The 12493-nt window shown below is 46.8% G+C and overlaps 1 long non-coding RNA gene across 1 annotated transcript in view; it reads left to right on the forward strand.

The window, feature by feature from the left end:
• LOC126498018 (uncharacterized) overlaps positions 1-12493 on the forward strand; it is a 40441-nt gene that overhangs the window by 20830 nt on the left and 7118 nt on the right. Inside the window, exon 2 of the long non-coding RNA XR_007590746.1 lies at positions 8751-8937. This is a non-coding gene — a long non-coding RNA (uncharacterized lncRNA). The remainder of the gene's footprint in view (positions 1-8750; positions 8938-12493) is intronic.

Raw genomic sequence — 12493 nt, forward strand, 5'->3', positions numbered from 1 at the left:
TCCCTGCCAAAATGGAAATATGGATGACAAGAGGCCCATCTTGTAAGTATTTTTAAATATTTTATTTATTTGTTTTATGTATATGAGGGCTCTATCTGTATGTGCACCTTTATGATGGAAAGGGGCATCGGGTTCCACTATACATGGTTGTGAGCCACCTACCATGTAGTTGCTGGGAATCGAACTCAGGACCTCTGGAAGAGCAGTCAGTGCTCTTAACCGCTGAGCCATCTCTCCAGCACCGCCCCTCCATCTTATAAGTTTAAATGCAAAGCAATGCTGAGACTGTGATGAAGCACAGGAGGGCATTGTTCAGCTGAGTTAAAAGTTCTATTCTTTTATCCATTTCCATTCAGCTAAGCTTTGGTCCTGCAGCACAGCCAAGTGCACACTTCTGGTTTGACCCTGTGTCTTGCCTTCTCAGCAATCTCTCTCAGCCGGAATCCACAGTCTGTGACTTTATAACACCCTCATTGGGATCCCAGAGCATTCCAGTCCCTTGGTTCTTTGCTCTTCAGAACACTGAGGTTTGCTGAAGGTGCCATAAACATCTGTGTTTATCCTTGGTAGCGATGCATAGACAAGACCAGTTCCAAAGCAATGAGTCCTGGAGCTCATGTGACTGAGCACAGGAGGACCATTCTCTCAGGAAACTCCTCCCCACCATGCTTGCATAGGCACCCAGAGCCCCTAGTTTGAGTGGGTTGTGTTTGCTTTCTTCCAGAACAATGCGAGCACAATACAGGGGCATTCCAGTCTATAAACACACACTAGCTTATCCAGTTAGCTCAGCTAGCCCTGAGAGCAGAACATACGTCAATCAAGTTTGGCCAGCTAGGAAGGCATCCTGGGAACCAAATGGACGGCCCGCAGGGACTCTCTGAAGGCTCTGTGAGATTAATGCGCGCACAGCATGAGAGTGTTGGCAGGGCAGAAATGTTTGATCACGTTGGGAAATGGAGAACCAAACGTTTCTAAGGCTGTACGACCGAACTAGATATTGTCTGATCATTAAACTCATTTAATTTCGAATTTCTTACCATTCCTTAACCCAAATATTTTAATATGCTGATTCTTTGTTAAGCCACTTATTTATGTGTGTACTTACGTGTTTGTGTGTGTGTGTGTGGGGGGGCATATTATGCAGTAGATGTCAGAGGACAACTTGAGGGAGTCAGCTGTCTCCTTCTACCACATGGATGCCAGGGATTGAACTCAGGTCCTCAGGCTCCCCAGCCAGTACCTTTACCTACTGAGCCATCTGCCAGCCCAGTACTCTGGTTCTTATTGCTTCTCTTGATTTCGCATCTTCTCATTTACTCAAACACAGTCACTTCTCTCTTCCTGTCTCCTCCATCTTTCAGCCTACATGTCCCCTCAGGGTCTTATTGGTTTCTCACTACTTCAGCTCTGAATGTAAGATGTGATGGCAGTGGGGGGAAAAGATGAGGAAAAAAGATTGCACATCGGAGCGCATTGCTTGCACGTTTCCCCACTGTATTCACTGAACCGTGGTGTGTGTGTGTGTGTGTGTTCACACTAGTGCTTGTGAGAAGGACATGACATTTCAAGAGACAGACAAAGAGAGACAGGCAGGATGAGAGATACAGAGAGGTGAATCGATTTTCCTTAAAGAGAATTATCACTGCATTATGTAATAGATAACAAGGGACTGGGGACATTATTTCCTCCCTTTCGCTTTCCCCCTTTTCTTCTCCTCCCTCCTCCTTAGGTCGCTTTGAATTGCAATAAAGTCTAAACAATCTGCCATTGTAGGCAATCTGCACACAAGCTGCCAAGCTGGCTGCCACGGTTAGCCTTAATGTGATCAAAAGCGCTTGCGTTACAAAGCGCTGAAAAAAACCTGTTTCTACAGGAAATAGAAATTGATTAAAATCAGGCCTCCTCAAATGCCCTGGCTGATAGGCTGGCAGTCTGCCAGGTCACCAGGCTGGCAGAGGAGGAGGTGGAACAGATGCGCCTGTCCCACAGCCCAAGCCAGGACTGGGACTTGGGGGTGGGGCACCACAGGATCCTGTGGAGGCAAGCTCTTAGGTCTGCGAATCTCCATGCCACTCCAAGAGCTCTGCAGGGCCGTGGGCTCCAGCCTCAACAGAGCGTCTTAATGTCTCCTGTGAACTGTCCAGTCTCTGCAGCAGAGACCTCTTCCTCGGCAGTTGTGAACCAGAATGATGACTTGGAACTCTTCATGGCTGTTTGTTTGAAGTATAGGTAGGGTCTTACTCTGTAAACCCAGCCTGGCCTGGAGCTCACTATGTAGGCCAGGATGCTCCATAGCCCACAGTGATCCTCCTGGGTCAGTTCACGAGATGCTGGAGTTATAGGCAAGAGTCACCAAGCCTAGCTGACAAATAGCAAGTGTGGGCATTGCTGCCTCCTCCCACCCAGCGTGGGGTACCCAGGATATGACCGGATACGCTGCCTGGCTGCAGCATCAAGGAGTACACAGATGCAGAAGAGGCCTGAATGCCCACAGCTTCCTCCAGCTGCACGGTGACACAGACTCCTACTAGGGTCTACTTGAACTATACTCTGCACTGGCCCTGGTAAGGAGAATTGTTGATGAAGTTAAGTTAATTCTCACAGAGCCCTCTGAAGCTGTCACTGGTCCTATTTTCAGCTATCAGCGGGAGGAGAGAGGTCCAGGATAAGACCAAGGCCAATGGTGGGTGAGCTCAGATGTGATTCTAGGCACTTAGTTCTGGTTGGGGGCTGTTGTGCAGCACCACAGAGTCGGACTTTTCCTTGTGGCTTGACCGTGTGCTCCTTGGAACCCTAGTATTAATGTCATGCTGGGAACTCGGGAAACACAAAGGGCAGACGTTACAGGAGGGGGAGGGGCAGCTCACACTGCTGTTCAGAGGAGCTACAACATCGGTTTCTGATTGGGGCGAAGAGGGTAGGTAAAAGGGGCTCCTCCAACCCCACTTCCCCCACACTCCCTGCTTTGCTTCTCTTGAGTTTTCTGGGTGACTTTGGATTTCATTTTCTTGCTTTGTTCCCAACCAGTTCTGACATAATCCTTCCTACTGTCCCCCAACACAGCATACACTCCCACTCTTCCCCCCCCCCCTTCACTCCTCTCCTTTCCCAACCCTTCTCCTTTCCACTATGTGGGTTCTGGGAATTGAACTCAGATTATTAATCTTGGTAGCAAGACCCCCCTCTCTGCCTACTGAGCCATCCCTCTGGCCTCTCATCCTGAATCTCTCATTCCACCTTTTAAACAAAGAGCCCTGTTGGTGGTGCACGCTAAGCAGAGGATGTAACCTTGCTGTCCTGGGTCTAGTTCCTCCTCAAATCCTGCCAACTCAGACTCCTACACAGCCCTCAGCCAGGATATCCACTCTGGGTTTTCTCCCTCCTGCACCAGCGGGTTCCCCGTTCCCTTGGACTGAATGCTTCTCTCATTCATCACCAGGGTGCCCGGCTCTTTCTCTGCCTTCATTTTCTTTACCACTTACCCATAAACTCTATAACACGGTCATAGGGAACAAATACAAGACCAAGCCAATGTCCTCATGTTCTCTGCCACTCTGGAGTCACTACCATTGGTCAGCAGGAGGAAGTTAGGCTTTCATCTCCGGAAGAATAAAACAGCGGCTGCTTTGGTCTGTTCCCTGCTGTGACTGCCAGCTCCTCTCATTTGCAAACTCATTTATTCAAACACCAAGACATCTGAGGCAATCCCTCTCCCTACTCAGCCTCACCTGCTGGCAACTGTGGCTGGGCACAGTAATCAGGGCCTCCATCCACTCTTGCATGCGTCCTCTCCTTAAGTAATAGCAGAAAAGAAAACACAAATGGGGCGGGGGAGGAGACCAGAGCTGCTCTGCGTGCATGAGAGCTCCCAGAGCATCACTCTCATCTGCCTTCTGCCCGCGAGGCTCATGGCCAGGGATGGATTGCGTGCCCAGCACCTGCCAGCCAGGCACAAAAGACACAGCGGCGAGGAGAATCTGCAAAATCCTTGATCCTCGTGGAGCATAACATCTAGGGGGGGGAGGAATGGAGTCGGTCTTCAAATTAGATTATTCTGGTTGATTTTTAAATGTATCCACATTGTAAGATGGAAGCAGCTTTGTTTTTATTAAACAACAACAAAAAGTCAGCTCTAGGTCCAAAAACTTGAAATAACTTGCTCTCACGGGTCTAGGAGAGGCCTATTTTTAAATATTTTATTAATTTAAAGTGTGTGCTGGTGTGTACATCTGTGTGTGGGTATGTGCACGGGAGTACAAGTGCCCAGGGAGGCCAGAGGTATTGTATCCCCAGAGCTGGAGTTACAAGCAATTATGAGCTGACAAACGTGGGCGCTGGGACTCAGATTTTAGTCCTTTGTAAGAGTAGTCTGTGCTCTCAACTACTGAGCCCTCTCTCCAACCCAGGCCTAGTTTTTCACATGTCGCACAAAACCACTAAACTATCCTGTCCCCTAGTACCGTGCCTGACACAGTGAACAGACGAGGCCTGTCCTGGAAGAGGAGAAAGATGTCACTATTGATTTATCTGTTGTCGGTAGTAGATTGCGAAAATCTCCTCCCTGCATCCATCTCTTTGTAATATGCCCTGGCAACTCCTTCCACGAGAGATAGCCAGTGTGCCTTCTTCAAGTCTGGTCCGGGCTTGTGAGCTGTTTTGCATAATAGAACTTAGCAGAAGTGCCAGGTCTGAACTGGAGCCTCAAGGGCCCTCCATTTTCTTTCTCTGGGAAGCTAGTCTGTTGTCCCAGGACCACGTCTGTGCAGGCCCGTTCAAGGATAAAAGACCAAAGAGATCCGAAGTTGCTGCCTGCCAGACCAGACAGCAGCTAAGCTGGGTGCTGGCTGTAGAATACTTCAATACTGCAAGCCTACCATTCCCAGAGGAGCTGGAAAGCTGAGCCTGACAGAGCTTCACAGCAAGAACTGGGCGGTGGTGGTGCACGCCTTTAATCCCAGCACTTGGAGGCAGAGGCAAGCGGATCTCTGTGAGTTTGAGACCAGCCTGGTCTATAAGAGCTAGTTCCAGGACTGGCTCCAAAACCACAGAGAAACCCTGTCTCGAAAAACCAAAAAAAAAAAAAAAAAGAACTGGGAGACAAATAAGGAGCTGTTGTTTGAACCACAAAGTTGAAGTGGTCAATTTGTTACACAGCAAAGTTAGCTGATACACTTTTCTGACCAACAAAGCGGCTTACCGTCATACCACTGTAGATGGATATAATGGAGGTCTGTGCCCCCAAATAGAGAGCCCTGGTGAATCGAGGAATTCATAAAGGAGAAAAACAAGAGAGTGCACATAGAATTATCAGGGAATTGGTTATGTAATGAGAGGTGGCCAGTCCCACAGCAGCCATCGGCAGGCTGGAGAGCTGGGGTAACCAGCAGCAGCTTGGTCCAGGACACTAGAAGTGTGGGCGTGACCCAGTGATGCAGCCCAGCCCCTGGAGAGCAGCTGGTGTGACTTCGGGTTTGCAGGCTGAAGAAGCTGGGCTCTGAGGTCCGTGAGCCAATGGCAGCAGTCTGAGCACCTAAGCCGAGAAGGACTGAGCCTATGGTGTGTGCGAGCTTTCCGCTTCTGCTTCTTGTTCCATCCAGGTTCCCATACTGCTGGATGGTGTGCACCACAGAGAGGGCGGGCCTTTCCCCACTCAGCTTATTCACCCTCATGCCAATCCCCTGGGGATGCCCTTACAGACAGGCTCAGAAGCCTGTTCCCCAAGCTTCTAGGTGTTTCTCAATCCAGTCCAGTTGACAGCCAGGGCTAGTCACCACAGCTGGTCCACAGGGAGACCACAGTGTGACTGGACTTCAAGACAAATTCACTAAAAGCTTTGGGGACATTGTAAGCTATCTTAATGTGCAGATATTAATATTTTCTCAGAGTTTGTAAGCCTTTCCTTCATTTAAAATACATTTTCAGACACATAGTAATTGCGCGTATTCAAGGGCACAGTGTGGCATTTCAATACGGGTACATTGTGGAATGTCAGCTAGGGTAACTGTGTGTCTGCTCCCTCAGACATATCAATTCTTTGTAGTGAGAACACCTAAGTATTTGAGCGGTTGCCGAACACAGATGTGTGTCCCCATCCAGCTGCACCTGGCATCCATCAGCCATCGCCTTCTCCACGCTTCCTCTCCCATCCCTTCACTGGTACCTGGTAACCACTGTTCTATTGTCTACTCGGGGATCAACTCTTTATCAGCCATGCATCGATAAGGACGTGCAGCCCGTCCGTTTCGGGCTTATTTCACGTACCACATCCTTCAGTCCACGTAGCTGCAAATGAAAGAATTTCAGTCTTCCTTATGACCATGTAATATTCGACGGTAGGCCACAGGGTGGACTTGCCACGCTTTCTTTGCTCATCCCTGGGCAGTTACGTTGATTCCATATCTTGGGTTGGATAATTTTTTTAATTTTTATTTTATGTGCATCGGTGTTTTGCCTGCATGTATGCCTGTGTGAGAGGAACTGGAACTGGAGGTATAGACAGCAGCAAGCTGCCGTGTGGATGCTGGAAACTGAACTGTATTGACAGCTACCGTGTTGGTGCTGGGAATTGAACTCAGGTCTTAGGGAAGAGCAGTCAGTGCTCTTAATCACTGAGCCCCTTTCTCTAGCCCCTTGGATTGAATATTATAAGTGGTTCTGCAATAAACACATGGATGCAGACGTCTCTTCAGCACACTGGTTTTATTTTATATAAACACACACACACATACATACGCACACACACACACATACACTCAGTCACCCAGTCTCTTTTCACAACAAAAGGCAAATTGAATTTGGAAGGCTGTATCTATTTAGATCTAGGTTTCTAAGGGTTCTTGAATTAATTCACTCTCTCTTTGTTCTCAAAACTTTTACTTTAATAGGAATCATGCCCCCTGCCCCCTCAGTGAGACAGGCTCCATGCAAATGTTCTCACCAAACCCCAGCGGCTTGCTCCTTACCCACACACCCTCCGCCTCTTGATCTAAGTAGTTCTCTTCCCTTCCTCAGTAGCTGTAGGGAGTCTGAGAACACCCTCCAAGTTTCTTCTGAGTTGACTCTGTAGTTTTTGCTTTAGGATGGAGTCCTATCAGTTTCTCGGGAGATGTTAAAGTCCCCTGACCTAGGCCATTCCGGATATCCAGTCACCCAGCTGAGGTGTAAATGTTCAGAACTCATTGTCCCTGCTCTTCAAAGTGTCTGAAAGGTTTTGCAAGTTTAAAAAAAATAGTGAAAACATCACACACAACAGGGCATTTTATTTATTTTAGGGGTACTGGGGATTGCCTTATACTAGGTAAGCACTCCACCACTGAACTCTATCCCCAGCCTTTCCCCCCTCTTTACTATTTTGAGATAGGGTCTCACTAATTTGCTAGCCTTGAACTTGCTTTGTCGCAAAGGGTATAAACGACCCACTGAATCACAAAAAGTGAATAACCGAATGAATGAACAATCTATATTAGCAAGAGAGAAGTCCTTACATTTCCTGGAAATTTTGGTTTCTGGCGTTGAATAAATGAAGCCATGTTAAGGTAGCCCTTTGCTTTGAACCAGCGTCGTCAATCATCCCTTCCCCTTCCCCAGACTCTCAGGCTTGAACAGAGGTCAAGTCTGGAGGTCTTGCAGCCGTACTAGCATTGTGATCGTAAGGGCACAGGAACGAAAAAGCCAGCACTCCATATCCGGGCGTGTGGAAAGGAAGGAGGCTTGGACTTTGGTAGTGCCGTCACACCGAACTGGCACGGTGCCAGCCACTCCTAACCCAGAGCTTCTCATTTGGAGAGGAAACTTAAAAGAGTCCCTGTCTCTTTAAGCCTCTATTACACTGTCTGCTACTTGCAGCTCTGTGTGTGTGTGTGTGTGTGTGTGTGTGTATTCCTATTGTTCACACTTACGGGGATTTAGAGATATTAAAAACTTTGTGAACATTAATGTTATCTTATTATTAACCTTCCCTGGTGACACTGGATTTATTTCTGACTTGCTGTAATGCAACCGTCACATGTAGAGTTAACCAGGGCATCTTAGGTGGTGCACGGTTTCCCTTAGAGGTGGCTGGCAACTTGTGGACACACCTGGCGTGCACGCTCTGCAGAAAACATTTTCTCTCTATCAGGAGGGCATCATTGCCCAGGGGCTCCTTGCAGAGACACGCAAAAAGCCCCAGGAGATGAGACTGGATGTTGTAATTGTATTTGCTGAAACAAAATTCAACTAGTAAATTTAATTATCCCTGGTTGTTAGGCTGATCGCTTTTCGTTTGGATTCCAGTGTGGTCTCCAGAACTCAAGAATGAGATGAAGAACAGAGGAGAAGGGGCTGGACTTCAAGGCCACAAGTAAAGCAAGAAGGGGCCTGCAGATCTCCTGCAGGGGAGTGTGCAGCCAGCCTTTCTCTGCCTGCGTGCCTGATAAAAACCCCAAGCCACATGCACTTAGCTTTTGCATCTGGCAATCAGATTAGCCAAGAAGAACACGTGCTTGGGAGGGTGGTTAAGCAATGGAATTGTTTAGTACAAGCTTTGAGAGCTCTCTCTCTCTCCCCACCCCAAGGTAAGGAGAGAAAGAGGGGGTGAAGGAAAGAAAGAGGATAGGGAGGGAGAAAAGAAGGATGGGGGGATGAGAAAGGGAAAAGGACTGGGCTTTCTATGTCTCAATCAGCTGGCAGTGTTCACAGGGTCCCCGATGGCCTCCTGCCCCTCCCTACACATCGCTCATTTTTATTTTTTATTTTTTGCTCTGTAGGGACAAGGTAACTTGTAATGAGAAGGATGAGAAGAAGGCAAAGTTGCTCTAAGTGGAGTTCAGGGCCTGGAGCCTTCTGGTTGGTTGCTACCTAGGGCACACCCCGCCTTCCCGACACCCCCCCCCCGGGGGTGGGCGGCACTAAACGCTGGAAGTCTTGGAGCACAGGGGCTCTGCCGTCTGACAGGTAGGACTGACTTCTCCAGGTTGGCTCTGACTTTACCACGGAGCGCCATCGTAAAGCTGGGGTTTCCTCTTAGAAAGCCCTCTCGCTGTGAGGAAACATCTTCCCCAGGGAAGCACAGTGGTCCCTCTCATAAACGCTGCTGAACCAGAACCGTGCAAGCCTTTCAAGGGGCACGGCTTTTGGGGACTGCAGTGCCTCACGCTGGCCACAGCGGCGAACGGGCGCCACCTGCAGGGAACGAGGAATAGGAAGCGCATTTTATAAAACGTAGACTGGCTGTAATTATATCAATAGCAACATTTTGAAGAATGTTTTGAAATTAAATTTTCCAACTTTTAGCCTCCTCTCTTCTCGGAAGTCTGTGCGTCACAAGGCTCACGTTCACGCAGATTCTGTCTGGGATTCGCCTTGTGTAGTAGAGGCAGAACTGTCTCTTCCAGCAATAGGTGTCCCAGCTGCACCACTGGTCACACATCAGGGACAGATTTAAGAAAAATCTCCCATTAAACCGCACCTCAAAGTCCTATGCATGGTTGCTCTTCAAAGCCAGTCGTGGAAATGATTGGTTTGGATTCAGGTCTCCGGAAGCTGAGTTTCTTCGATATTCTATTAGGTGAATGAACAGAAGTATTTTGCTAGATTTTGCTAGATCCATGCTAAGAGCTTTTAGTATTATATAATGCATTTGTGTATCTGTGTGGTCTTCTCAGCAGCCTTAGCAACTGAGATGTCATTATTGCCTGTCCTGGCTCCAGAAACCACATGAAAGTGGGTGAACACCATGTCCCCTGCGCGCACAGTTTGCAAGCATGTGACTGACTTTTGGTGTTTGGCTCCAAATTTGGAATTCCCAACCATCACCCCCTGCTGCTTGTGAGATAAAGATCAAGAAGAGCTCTCAAACTGGAGCTTAGTGTTTTGTTTCTAGATGTTTCTATTTCAGCCTGCATGTATTTTTGGCATTTTTTTTTTCCCATTTGCACCTAAAAATAGCAAATATAACCCTAGTTTGGTAATGAAAAAAGTCTATGATATTTTAGGAACTGTTCTTTTTCCACATGGATTTTTTTTTTTTTAGAAATCAAAAGCAGAAAGATCTCTGGGAAATCTCCAAATATTTACTAAAAACAACTTCTAAATAATACATGGATCGAAGAATAAAAACAGAATTAGAACATTTTAGGCATGAGTGAAACTGCAGAAACATAACCCTTCTTTGGTCTGCCAGGGAAGCGAGCAGTGTTGAGGAGCCCTATCCAGAGTTGGTCTCCTTTCCCAAAGATGTGGGAACCAGCGGCGTTTCAGAATGCGTGCTTAGATATTGCCACTTCAACAGGCCTACCTAGGACACCCCAATCCAAAATATACTCTGAAACCTGTAACTTTTTGCACATTAATTCTCAGATACTTTTTGGGGAAATTTTGGATTAGGGATATTCGGTCTGTTCTATTAAATTCTTGGGTTATTAAAAAAGTCTCTAATTTATAATATCAGCATCAAATGTACAAAATCAGGGGCGGGAGAGTAAGCTAAGATGAACATAGTGCCACACAGCTGTCGCCCCAGGCTCAAGAAGTTGATGGATAGTCTATGCAAGCAGATCAAACATGGAGAACTTACCTCCAAAGACCCCTCCCAAACAGCATCCCCACAAAACAAAATTAAAACAAGAGTATGCAGAAAGCAAGCAGAAAGGTAAATAAAGATATTGTAGTATTTAAATTACACTTTCTTATTTGTATGTGTGTGCACACCCACACGCCGCAGAGAACGTGTGAGTGTCAGAGAACAACTCTTAGGAACCTTTTCTCCCTGCATCATGTGGGTCTTTTGGTATGGAACTGAGGCCCTCTGGCTTGGCAGCAAGCACCTAGACTTCGCCAGACACCTCACCAACCCCTTGGAAATAATTTAAATAAAGAAAGAAAAAAAGAATTGAACAAATTAAAAAAAGCCCAAGCCAGTTAAAAAAAAAGTTAGCAAACCTCAGAAAATACAGAGATACTTGAAAATCGAAGAATAGACTTTACTATATGAGTGCATCATGTGTGGTGTATCGGCACGTGTACTTACATGTTTATGAATACATGTATGTTGTGTAGAGGGGCATGTACACAAGGATGCTTGTGTGTGCGGAGGCCTGAAGTTGTTGAAGGGTGTTTTCTGGATTTCTCTTCATTTACTGAAGCAGAGGTCCTGCTGAATCTGGAGCTCACCAATGCTGGCTAGTCCAACTGGTCAGCTTACTCCAGGCATCCCTGGTCTTTGCTTCCCAGGTGTTGGGGTTACTGGTGGCCACCACGTCTGCCCAGCTTCTCTGTGGGTTCTGGAGTTCTGAACTCTGCTCCTCACACTTGCATGACAAACACTTTACCCAAAAGCCATGTTCCCACTCCAACAATACATTTTATGAAGTAGATTTTATTTATTATTGTTGTGTGTGTTTTAATGTGTATGTGTGTGTGTATGTACCATGGCATGCGTGTGGAGGCCAGAGGACATGTTTGTTGAGACAGTTCTCTCCTTCCAGCCGTTCTTGGGTTCTGGGGATTGAACTCGGGCTGTCAGGGATGCATCGTCTCAGGCAGCAAGCATGTTTGCCCACTGAGCCATTTGTTGACGCAAATAATAATATACTTTTGAAGGAACAGTGTTGGGGTTGTTTGAATATAATTGGCCCCCATAATCTCATAAGAAGTGGCACTATTAGGAGGTGTGGCCTTGTTGGAGGAGATGTGTCACTGTGGGGCAGGCTTTGAGGTTTCCTATGCTCAGGACACTGTTGGGTATGGTAGTCAATTTCCTACTGCCTGTAAGAGCACTCTCAGTTCCAGGACCTTGTTTGCCTGCATGCTGCCATGCTTCCTGCCGTGATGATAATGGACTGAATCTCTGAAACAGTAAGCGAGCCACCCCAATTAAATGTTTTACTTTATAAGAGTTGCCATGGTCATGGTATCTCTTCACAGCAATAGAAAACCCTAACTAAGACAACATTTTTTTTTTTTTTTTATAATTTGGACCACCTGAAACTAAAGTGAAGTGTTTTGAATTAATTCTGTTAGCAGAAGAAATCTCAAAATAGCATAGTAATAGATTCTGTCATATGGATATTAGTGGTAACGCTAATGAAGATTTATAATGAAAAGGAGCAAGCTGAGCAGAATAAATTGCAAAGTGTATTTTGTGGCGCAAAAGAGCACCAGGAAGTGGACTGAAGCTAAGTCCTGTGTTCAAGAAGATAATCGGATTAAGAAATGGAATAAAAGGAGAGGTGACCTCAGGGCAAGATTCCACCCAGCTAAGTTTCCAATTTGTGAAAAGAAATGAAAGAAAAACTTAGAGCCTGGTACGGTGGAACACACCTTTAATCTCAGTACTGGGAAGGCAGAGGCTGGCAGATCTCTGAGTTAAAGGCCAGTCTAGGCTACAGAGAAAGTTTCAGAACAGCCAAGGTAGGCAGTGAAAAACAGAAAACTGATGAAGACGTAATTCAACCAGGGGACCATGTTCCAGCCCCAGCAAGAAGCACAACTTGGCAGCTCTGCCATCTGG

This window comes from Alexandromys fortis, unplaced genomic scaffold (assembly GCF_014885135.2).
Source record: "Alexandromys fortis isolate MF-2015 unplaced genomic scaffold, M_Fortis_MF-2015_v1.1 scaffold_13, whole genome shotgun sequence".
NCBI classification, from domain to species: Eukaryota; Metazoa; Chordata; class Mammalia; order Rodentia; family Cricetidae; genus Alexandromys; species Alexandromys fortis.